The sequence below is a fragment of the Poromitra crassiceps genome (genome assembly GCF_964638095.1).
Source record: "Poromitra crassiceps genome assembly, chromosome: 10".
NCBI lineage: Eukaryota > Metazoa > Chordata > Actinopteri > Beryciformes > Melamphaidae > Poromitra > Poromitra crassiceps.
Window position 1 is genome coordinate 23,025,244 of NC_139631.1, and position 12,500 is coordinate 23,037,743.

A 12,500-nucleotide genomic window follows, 5' to 3' on the forward strand; every position below is an offset into this window, starting at 1 on the left:
TGAAAGTGATGAGGGTTAGAGTAGTGTGACAGTGTAGCCATGTTCCTACGCTTTGTTAAAAGTTTTCTCGTGACCCTTAAAATAATACATGTTCTTTTTGAGAAATAGATTCACATGTAGATATGCAGAAGAAATCGTACGCAGAACTCAGAAAAAGAATCGCAAATCCCCTTTCATACTTGACACTGTGTCAGTCGTGGGCGCTTTGTGGCCTGTTTTCAATTAGATCCCGAGTTAAAACGGTATTAAACTCTAACACGCCTTTCATTGAGTCAAAATTACAACTCAATTAATACCCCATAAAATGGTCACAGAGTTAACGATTGAGCAAAGAGACATCGCCATAACGTTACCCATAACATTTAAATCAGGAGTGCAGCAGGGTTGCAGTGCCTGGCTGCACACGGGGGGAGACGCTGGTGGAGCCAGTAAGTGCCAGCGCATAAACACTAATAATAGCTTCCATAAAGTCACTCACATGGCACTGTGGGCCAGTCCTAGGGGGACCATTAAAGATGCCGTGGCCCAGGGCACCCCTGGCCAAGACGCGGGTGGAGGTGTAGCGGCGTGTTGGACACCAGGCAGAGAGGCCGAGGTGATAAGAGGGACCCGCGCCAACAAAAGAGCCAGAGGGTCGCAGACGACAAGCAATTAGAGACGGGGAATAAAACCGGCCATTATGCTGCGAGAGACACTGCAGGTGAGATAGAGCCACACTCTGATGAACAATAATACCAAGGAGAATTGTTTTCCTGATTAGGACGAGCCGCGGCTAAGGATGGCATTTCTATGCTCTCGCCGGGGATGATTTGTGGACCTCTCCACCGGCTCTGCATGCAACGCTAACAAACAACCTCAATACATACATAAAAATGGGAAGAAAATCAGCAACGAGTGGGAAAAACAACCTATCAGTAGGGATAAAGAAGCGGTGGTAGGGGGGGCGGGCTTCTCACCGCCACGCTCATTCTTCTGGCGCTGTACTGTAGTCAAAGCGTGCCCCCTTCCCTCCCTCCCTCCCTCCCCCCCTCCATCCAGCCCACTGTAACTCCCTTCATCTCTCAAATCCCCCCCCCCCCCCCCGCTCCCTCCCTCCCTCTACATGGCTTTAATAAACACACACTCCTGGTTTAATCTCACAGAAACACGTTCGTCTCGCTGCAGAGACAGCACCAAAATCACTCACTCCCTTCCTCCCCCGCACGGCGCGCACCCCCCCCCCCCATTCTCCGCCGGGCCCCGTCCCTCCCATGACAGCTACCTTTCAATCGGGTAATCACGGGCTAAGTAGCCATTTCCATTTCTAGCCCCCCATTGAAGGCAGGCCACGGTGAAAAGGCAGGGGGACCACGGTGAAAAGACAGGGGGGCCACGGTGAGAAGGCAGGGCCTTGTAGGTATGGCTGCTAATGGGGCGACAGACAAGGCCTCCCCATTCTGTCAGGGGGAGAGAGCCTCTTATCAGCAAGCCACAGCCACCATTCCTCACCAAATTGGCTTCTCCTTACCACCTCTCCCTCTCTCCCACTCTCCATTCCTACTTAGCAGCATTCACACCTACCTCTCCATAGCCCTTTATTCCCAACTTGTAACTGAACTAAACAAATCAAAGTTAGCGTCCCCCCCCCCCCCCCTCGTTCCTTCAAATCATAGTGCTCTATGAGGAATGATGACAAGCCACTTCACTCACTTTACCGTTAAGAGGGATCTCCTGTGTTGGAGTAGGCCATCCAGAGAGGAGTACAACCTTTATACACTGAGGATTTGTAGAGGCATGAGCGACCGCTATTCCACAATTTTCCATGCTATTATTTTTTGTCCTTTTCCCCTTTTGTATTGTTTGCTTCCTTTTCTCCATGTGTTCTCCCTCCTGCTGGGATTCTAATTCATAAGTTAAAAACAATAAAAAAAAATTGAAAACAACTCAGACCACAGTATGCAACAGAGCTAAACATATTACACATCGTCCCCTTTTTCCCAGCAATTTCCCCAATATCCCCGCGCACATTCCCTTTCATCGCTGGATGTGTGCAATTAAAGCCCAATCTCCTCTCCTGACCCCCCCCCCCCCACACACACACACACACACACACATACACACATACACACACATACACCCCCCCCGCCATCCCATATGTTGCTGAGTGGTGGAGCTGTTGAGAAAGAGAAGTGTTAACCTCCTCTCCAAACCGCAGGCAGAAGGGCTGCATTCCTCCCCGGGAACTCGACGTGCTGTTTATCTGCATCCATGCACTCTGTCGCCATGGCAACCACCAACCAAATACACTGGCCTGTTCAACTCTGTTTAATTTTTTCCTCCCTTTTTTGATTTCATCACCGGGCTCCCATGCACACTCTGGCCTAAGATAAACAGAGATGGAGCGCCGCGCTCCGCCAAGCCTGCGTGAGTTTATTTTGAGTCTCCGCCCGGCTCGGTCCATGACGCTGTTTGGCCGTCCCTCTCACTTTTCACTGCTTGAAAGTTGGAGACGGCCCCGGCGTTTGTGAGGCAGAGGAGACTGGAGCTGTGGTTTTCGCAGAGTTGGCTCGGCTTCGCCTGAGACAGAACGCCCCAAATAGTTTGAGAGAGCAGTGTGTTCATCGCATACTTACAGACGAGTTGAAATCCACGCAGAGACCGAGCTAGACGAAAGCAGAGTGGCCTCTGGGAGCAGTGAAGATTCATTATTATTATTTATCTGTATACAGTCTGTCACCACTAGCTGGAACTGTCAATGGTATAAACACATTTTATCACTCTCTGACATACACACAGCACACACACACACACACACACACACACACAGAAACACATACATGTACAGCGGACACCGGTAGATTCCCTTCCTACCAGCGCGAAGGTCGCAGGTTTGAGCCCCCGTGTTATTTCCAGCTTAGCCGGGCGTCCATACGGGCACAATTGGCCGTGTCTGTGGGTGGGAAGCCGGATTAAGGGTATGTGTCCTGGTCGCTGCAACTAGCGCCTCCTCTGGTCGGTCGGGGGGAACTGGGGGGAATAGCGTGATCCTCCCATGTGCTACGTACCGCCAGTGAAACTCCTCGATGTCAGGTGGAAAAGCTGGCGACTGCACATGTGTCGGAGGAAGCATGTGCTAGTCTACAACTCCCCCCAGACCGGCAGAGGGGGAGGTGCAACGACCGGGGGAATTGGCCAAGTACATTTGGGGAGGGGGAAAGAAACTTGATGAAAAACAAACAAACACATGCTGCAACCTTGTCATGCGCAGCAAATCAGGGATGCCAGTTAGCTGAGCTCTAAAACGCCATATGAATGGCTTTGCCTGCAATATGACACTTTGTTCTCTTAATTAGCGATCCTTCTCCTCCATTCAGTCGGCGTTCCAATGGTTGACTATTCCTTTATTAGGCAGGATTCCATCTGCAGCTTTCCAATAGGCACTTAACTCCTGCCTAATAGAGGATTTTCCCACACTTCCTGTGACAAGCCGTTCAACTGAGGAGAGTTAATTTGTTTCTAATGCTTGACTAATGGAGGATCCCGATGGCAGGAATTGAGCGCTGGATTTTGGGGGATTGACTTCCTCGCCGCCATGATACCCTATAGTATGAAATGAAGTCCCAAAGATGAGCATTTTCTCTCTTATAAAACCACAGGCTGAGAATTGGTTGAAGAGTATAAGAAAAAAGGCAGAATGGAAATGGCAAACTTTAGGCTTTAGTTACACTCTGCTACACACACAGTTGAATTGAGAGCTGATCCCCTCGAAGTCTTTAAGGCAGAGGTTCTCAAATGTTTTTCAGCCAAGATAGATAGAAAATATACCTGGGACCCCCTCATTCTGATTTGTGATTTTGGGCTAAGCTTAATTGTTTTCACGGTAACATGCTTGACTTTTAAATTGATAGGTTTGTTAGATTAGAATGTAATCCATGAACCATTTTAGATTTAAAGCATACAATATTTTCATTGAACTATGAAGCTTTTACAAAAAACTTTTTATTTTTATTTTCCTGAAAACTTTTTGCGGACCCCCTGGCAAAGTGCCACAGACCCCTGGGGGTCCCCGGACCCCCATTCGAGAACCACTGCTTTAAGGACACACTTTTGCACCCAGAGAGGAACTCTATGGATGCCTTGCAATTATTGTTGCTTTTTTGTGCCGTTTTTTCTTTCTTTCTTTTTCTTTTTGTGTGTGACTGTGAGAGGGGGACTCGTGGGGACTATCTCAGCCCTGCAGTGGCCAGTCAGTTAGTGTGTGAGTGACAACCTGTGGCACTATCAGCTGTCCTGCTGTGGCAGGGAGAGAGGGCTGGGGGTGAGGGTGAGGATGCAGGCAGAGCCGTGCCAGGCTGGAGGGGATGAGGCTCACCAAAGGCTATCTGGAAATAGCACCGTGGGCCCAAATATGGCTCCTCTAATCAATCTCATTCCGTCCGCAAGCTCTGGCCCTCTCTCTCTCAGACGTTTCACTGCGGCAAGATAACCTTATCTTAACCTGCCACATCCTTTACAATTAGCGCTCTCTCTATACAGACACACACACACACACACACACACACACACACACACACACACACACACACACACACACACACACACACAATGGTGCCAAGCGCGTGCGCGCACACACACACACACACACACACACACACACACACACACTTGCATGTTTGCACACAGACGCTATTTTGAAAATCAAGTACATCGGTGTTGCGCACACCGATATACATCAGCCTCCTATACGAGGGATCAGCGTTGGTAAACAAACGGCTTACTGTGTGTCTCACTCTAGCTGGCTGTTCTTTTTACTAAATTCGCTTCATTTTAAAAACTGCGACAGTTCACACAACTTTAACATTACATACATCAGACCCTTGAGCTACTTCTGCTCTCACTCACAAAGTCAAAATATAAGCGATGATGTATGGTTTTTGAGATATTAACGTTTGGCACAACTGGTACTACTCAACTGCTCCGCGGTTCCGCATTTCCGGGTGGTCGTGATGTCACGCTGATTCGTCCTATTCATTTCCTCAATGTTTATTCTTTAAATGTATAAGCACATTTACTGTACTGTGAGATGCTTCAATCCCCGCCCCTTCACAAACTATACCTACAGAAGATACAAACATATTTTGCCGCCTATTCCATGGTTTCATGTCTTTGCTAAATGTCCGTAGCCATTGTCAAACACTTGATCTAGGAAGTGTAGTGCCTCCACTGGGATTATGCGTGACACAATAGCGTGGAGAGGCGGATGTGGTATCGCCCCGTTATGCTTCACACCTGTGTTCTGGAAGAGCGAACAAGCAGTAGCAGAGCATCGTGCGCCAGCGACAGATGATCATCAGAGCGTTTTGACGTGGATGGCGTGAGGGAGGGAGGGGGTATTTGGCGCCTTGGGCTCTGTCACGTCATCTGAGATAGGTGGTAGGGTATGAAGATGAAACTTTAATGAGGTAGCTCTCACCATGGCGGCACTCATCACACCTGATCAGCCGCTGATTGGACCATTGGACCATTCCATCGCTATTCCTAGCGGGAGTGAAGCCAAGACAGTAAATCCTGAAGGAAACTGGCAGATCAAAGAGAAGCAGGAATGAATATGCTTATGCTTATATGCATAAGGGGCCAGCGAGGGGAAGGGGGTTGATGCATGTTTTGGAGTGGCTGCTGTGCGTCTTTTCTCTTGTTTCATTTTCAACTTGCCCAGTTGAATCCATAACCTGACCCTGCCAGATGGGGGCGGTATTGAATCCATACACTGTAGCCTATCAAAATATGGACGTAGCCACCGTGATGTCACCCATTGGTTTGTGTGGACTCCCCCATTTGGAAGCCTTGAGTTTTGCACAGTGGGCTACCTGGGAGCTCCGTTTGTGAGACCAATGTGGAAGTAACTTAAACCTGCATTCTTTCGAGTGGCCTGCAGGGGGCGACTCCACTGACTGCAAAAAGAAGTCTGGTTACATGAGTTTATGGCCTCAATCACCCTCTTTTCTTCAATACAGCATTATGTTCATCTCTCTATCTATCTATCTATCTATCTATCTATCTATCTATCTACAGTATCTATCTATCTATCTATCTATACATCTATACATCTATCTATCTATCTATCTATCTATCTATCTATCTATAGGCTATAATACATTTATCTATCTATCTATCTAAAAGGGAGCAAGTGGGCAATGTGTGTTTGTGTATTTCAATTTTTTGTCCCACTGATGATGCCATAGGCATTGTAACATCACTGATGATGTCATAGGCATTGTGACATCATAAGTGATGTCATAAAAGCAATCAATTGCGACGTCATCAGTGCTGCGAAGTTGAGCAAACACAATGTCTATGACATCATTATTATTGACCAAAATCATCTTACGCGGACCAATAGCAGGCCGTGCTGCGGTCTTTTCGTCTTGTTTGGTTTTTGGTAAAATTGACCTATGTTTTGGGATGTGATTGACAGGTTGCCTGTCCAGTGACCTCGCAGGCTCACACAATCATGGACTAATAGCAGGCCATGCTGTGGTCTTGGTCCAAATCCACCTCATTCTCTCTCCAAAGATTCTGACGGTGAAAATGCCAACCAAAAACCAATGGGCAATGTCACCATAGCTACGTCCTGATATAGACTGTATGGTCTATATAATGTATACTGTACGGTATACTGTACGGTCTGTTTTTGCATTGTGACCATCGCAAATCAGTTTTTTTAACACATAACAGACTGCAGCAGTATGACTGCACAATACCTCCTTACACAAACAAAAGAAAAGAAAGAAAAGACAAAAACTACAAATAAAATGGCCAACAACTAACACACAACAAAGCATAATAGAAATACAAGTCAGCAAGTCAGGTTTCCATAACAATTAGTGATGACACCAGGGCTTTATTGTAACATTCATGTTTTCATATACTGTCATGTACATGACAAAACAAGTTCAACAGTTGAGATAAATTAAGCCGCTACATTGTCTCTTTATCATTTTAGCAATCCAAAAGGTTTGCAGCCATCACCATCATCAGTTCCAGTGCGAGCTCCGGAGCAATGGGGAATTCAGGTATTTGTGTGGAGCTGTTGGTGTAACGGGCCTTGTAGGTGAAGTACATGCAGACCTTGGCCAGGACATGAGATGGGATCTCCCTCAAGTTCACTTCATTGGTTTCAACCTGAGCAAATTGGCCTGGCCCGCTCATCATGGCTTTGATAGTTCCGGACGTCAAGGCATGGTCTCTTTTCACAATGAATTCATGACCATCTGAAGAGATCATCTTCATATACGTGGCATCTGGCCCTTCACAGCCACCATAGGTACTCTCTTCTTCACTGTCCATCATGTCCTGGAATTTCCGACAGTTCCACTTATTATGCTGGATTATTTAAATTGGAACTCGCCACAGGTGATGATTGGTCAGAATCCCGGAGATGTCTTCAAGCTGGATAAACAGGCAAAGTAAGTCAGCCGATCAAGTACTTACCAGTCGAACAACAACAGAATCAATAGACTGCTGAAACCTCGCTTATTTATATCTTGACATGTACTGTATGACATCATTGATGACATCATCGATTACCTCATAGTTGTAGTGACATCATCGATGACCTCATAGTTGCAGTGACATCATCAATGACCTACAGTTGTGTGACACCGACTGGTGGTCCAGTCCATGACATCAGCTTGTTAGGTCGCCGGTTCGAATCCAGCCTGTGGGTGTTCCAATGTGCATGGTCTCATCAGTTGGTATGGCGCTCGTACTGAGCGCATTTCCTCGTCAAACTCCGACAGTGAAAAAAGTTTGCTTGTCACAAAGAAATAATGTAATTATGTTATCTATCACATCCGCTAACCTGTTGCTCTTTGAAAAGGCATTATGGCATCACTCACTGATGAGATCACAATTGCTTGAGTGACATCACTGATGACATCATCAATGATGATATAATCACTGATGACATCACTGATGACATCACTCACTGATGACATCATCACAATTGGCTCGAGTGACATCACTGATGACATCATAATGTCTATGACAGAGGTGCCCAAACTCTTCCCTATGTGTATTATGTTGAATGGCCTTTGCAATTGTCTTGTAACCTCTATGTTGTGAACCTGTATTTTCGTATTATGTAAATAAATTTGTAAGTAAAAAAAAAAAAAAAAAACTACAGAGAGAATAGGGAACTTCCGGTCTGGTGTTTAAAAAAATAAAAGACAGTAAATGTGTGTGGGGGGGGGGATCCTATGTAATGCCAAAATTTATCTGGATGGAGGGCCGGACCTATAAATGTATAGACATATTTTACATTCTAAAATGCCATTCATATGGCATTTTAGAGCTCAGCTAACTGGCTTCCCTCTCTATACATCTATACATCTATCTATCTATCTATCTATCTATCTATCTATCTATCTATCTATCTATCTATCTATCTATAGGCTATATATACATTTATCTATCTATCTATCTAAAAGGGAGCAAGTGGAATGTGTGTTTGTGTATTTCAATTTTTTGTCCCACTGATGATGCCATAGGCATTGTAACATCACTGATGATGTCATAGGCATTGTGACATCATAAGTGATGTCATAAGAGCAATCAATTGCGATGTCATCAGTGCTGCGAAGTTGAACAAACACAATGTCTATGACATCATTATTATTGACCAAAATCATCTTACGCGGACCAATAGCAGGCCGTGCTGCGGTCTTCTCGTCTTGTTTGGTTTTTGGTAAAATTGACCTATGTTTTGGGATGTGATTGACAGGTCGCCTGCCCAGTGACCTCGCAGGCTCACACAATCATGGACTAATAGCAGGCCATGCTGTGGTCTTCCAAATCCACCTCATTCTCTCTCCAAAGATTCTGACGGTGAAAATGCCAACCAAAAACCAATGGGCAATGTCACCATAGCTACGTCCTGATATAGACTGTATGGTCTATATAATGTATACTGTACGGTATACTGTACGGTCTGTTTTTGCATTGTGACCATCGCAAATCAGTTTTTTTTAACACATAACAGACTGCAGCAGTATGACTGCACAATACCTCCTTACACAAACAAAAGAAAAGAAAGAAAAGACAAAAACTAGAAATAAAATGGCCAACAACTAACACACAACAAAGCATATAGAAATACAAGTCAGCAAGTCAGGTTTCCATAACAATTAGTGACGACACCAGGGCTTTATTGTAATATTCATGTTTTCATATACTGTCATGTACATGACAAAACAAGTTCAACAGTTGAGATAAATTAAGCCGCTACATTGTCTCTTTATCATTTTAGCAATCCAAAAAGTTTGCAGCCATCAGCAGTTCCAGTGCGAGTTCCGGAGCAATGGGGAATTCAGGTATTTGTGTGGAGCTGTTGGTGTAACGGGCCTTGTAGGTGAAGTACATGCAGATCTTGGCCAGGACATGAGATGGGATCTCCCTCAAGTTCACTTCATTGGTTTCATCCTGAGCAAATTGGCCTGGCCCGCTCATCATGGCTTTGATAGTTCCGGACGTCAAGGCATGGTCTCTTTTCACAATGAATCCATGACCATCTGAAGAGATCATCTTCATATACGTGGCATCTGGCCCTTCACAGCCACCATAGGTACTCTCTTCTTCACTGTCCATCATGTCCTGGAATTTCCGACAGTTCCACTTATTATGCTGGATTATTTAAATTGGAACTCGCCACAGGTGATGAATCACGGAGATGTCTTTCAAGCTGGGTAAACAGGCAAAGTAAGTCAGCCGATCAAGTACTTACCAGTCGAACAACAACAGAATCAAGAGACTGCTGAAACCTCGCTTATTTATATCTTGACATGTACTGTATGACATCATTGATGACATCATCGATTACCTCATAGTTGTAGTGACATCATCGATGACCTCATAGTTGCAGTGACATCATCAATGACCTACAGTTGTGTGACACCGACTGGTGGTCCAGTCCATGACATCAGCTCGTTAGGTCGCCGGTTCGAATCCAGCCTGTGGGTGTTCCAATGTGCATGGTCTCATCAGTTGGTATGGCGCTCGTACTGAGCGCATTTCCTCGTCAAACTCCGACAGTGAAAAAAGTTTGCTTGTCACAAAGAAATAATGTAATTATGTTATCTATCACATCCGCTAACCTGTTGCTCTATGAAAACGCATTATGGCATCACTCACTGATGAGATCATAATTGCTTGAGTGACATCACTGATGACATCATCAATGATGATATAATCACTGATGACATCACAATTGGCTCGAGTGACATCACTGATGACATCACTCACTGATGACATCATCACGATTGGCTCGAGTGACATCACTGATGACATCATAATGTCTATGACAGAGGTGCCCAAACTCTTCCCTATGTGTATTATGTTGAATGGCCTTTGCAATTGTCTCGTAACCTCTATGTTGTGAACCTGTATTTTCGTATTATGTAAATAAATTTGTAAGTAAAAAAAAACAAAAAAACAACTACAGAGAGAATAGGGAACTTCCGGTCTGGTGTTTAAAAAAATAAAAGACAGTAAATGTGGGGGTGGGGGGGTGGGGGGGTGGGGGGGTGGGGGGGGGGAAATCCTATGTAATGCCAAAACTTATCTGGATGGATGGCCGGACCTATAAATGTATAGACATATTTTACATTCTAAATCTAAAATAGATAATAGTGGCCGTGATTTTTTTTCCTTTCAAAAGTCCCAAATTGGTCAGCCATGGTGGTCTATGACATCTCTGATGATTGTGGATGTTGATCGTATTCGATCACTGATGATCTTCTAATGGCTTTCCGGCAGACTGGATGCCTTGTGGCACATTGCTGCCTCTCACAGAATTAGACAAACTCCAGACTCGGAGGTCCGCCCCCTCCTCAATGTATGACATCACTGATGATGTCATAGGATTGCGGCTGTTGACCTGTCAATCACGCCCCAAAACAGTCTGATGTATCATCTATTTTACTCTAAATGGGACCATAATTTACAAAATAAACATCATGCTGTAAACTAGCAATTGAGACAAACTCTTTAGGAAAGTGTTTAGTGAGGTCATGAATCAAGTGATTTCATTCACTTCTAAACAGACTAAATAGGTTAAAGTATAAACCGTGAGTACTGTATCAAAATTCAATCCCTGTAACAGTTGTCATGAATGGTGAAATTAGCTACATAGGTGGACATTTTACCATGGGGGTCTACGGGGAATCACTCGCTTTTGCAGGCAGCCTCAAGTGGCCATTCGAGGAACTGCATGCAGTTTTTGATACTTCCACGTTGGCCTCATCTGTCAGAACCGGAGTTTGGGGCTTGGTTTAATCCTGAGCAGCCTGTGAAGATATTTCTGTAGCAGAGGAATTTCAGCAAGGTCAGACGGACAAAGACTTCGCCTCCTCCCTGTTTTCGCTTCCCTCTGATAAGCCCTTGGATTTTCTAATACCTTTTCTGCTGCCTTTCGTGAAGTCAGGGACACGAGCTGTCTATTGATCTATTGTTTGAATCACTTCACTGTGTTAGTTATATGCACATACACACTGTGTCTGTTTGTGTCTGCCAGCAATGCTTGTGTCATACATGTGTATCTACTTCTGTGTGCTCGTGCTCGTGTGTACACACACACACACACACACACACACACACACACACACACACACACAGAGAGACACACACACACACACACACCCACACACACACACACACACACACACACACACACACACACACACAAGCCAATGGTGACTTGTCAGGATAATTAGGACTAGTAATGAGATGTGGTGGGTGGAGTGCGTTTACCTCACCAATGCTGATGACCAATGCCCTTGAAGTCCATCAGGGGGATGAAGGTGGAGAGATAGGGCTCATCAGCACGCAGGCAGCCATACTGAGACCACAGCAGCATACCACACCAAGCACAGAGCAATGGAAAACGATATGTTGTCCTCTGCAGTAAATACCAAAAGCAAATGATTAGCCTAATTACATTTTTGAATCACAGGACATCCTCTTTAGGACCAAACATTAAATACAATGTTTGTACATCTCTTTTTCTTTCCTGAACTACTACTGCCTGTTTACGTTTTTATCGCATAGTGACATGATTTAACGAAATAGCATGTTCGGAATAAAAGCTGCCGCAAGTGATTTCGGCTAACTTCCTGTTCATTTGTGCAGTTAGCAGTCCCCTTCCTCCTTACTATACAGTACGTCATCATATGAACGTGCAGCAGCGATTCATAACTGACCTCAAACCAGTAAGTACAATACAATCAAACATTGGCAATGAGCGTAGCCTGCCAGCCATCTGCATTAGTGAGGGACTGGGACTAACGATAATTACTTCCATAGGTAACTTTAGTATGATGTTTGAAAATATTAGCTAGCTAGTGTCCTAATGTTGGCTATAGCTCGATAGGTAGCGGCGGCTTACAGATCTTCTTGGGACTACGTGGTTGTAATTGTATAAATTGTAATATTTCAACATGTATACATTTAAAAAAAAAAAAAAACAT

General features: G+C 44.8%; 2 pseudogenes across 2 annotated transcripts; both read right to left on the reverse strand.

Moving 5' to 3' along the window:
- Nucleotides 1–6,978: 6,978 nt before the first annotated feature.
- On the reverse strand, nucleotides 6,979–7,326 carry LOC310783586 (elongin-C pseudogene; annotated as a pseudogene). Its single transcript has one exon. The product of its transcript is annotated as an elongin-C pseudogene (transcript).
- A 1,956-nt stretch (nucleotides 7,327–9,282) lies between these two features.
- LOC310783584 (elongin-C pseudogene) lies at nucleotides 9,283–9,624 on the reverse strand (annotated as a pseudogene). Its single transcript has one exon. The product of its transcript is annotated as an elongin-C pseudogene (transcript).
- Between the last annotated feature and the right edge of the window lie 2,876 nt (nucleotides 9,625–12,500).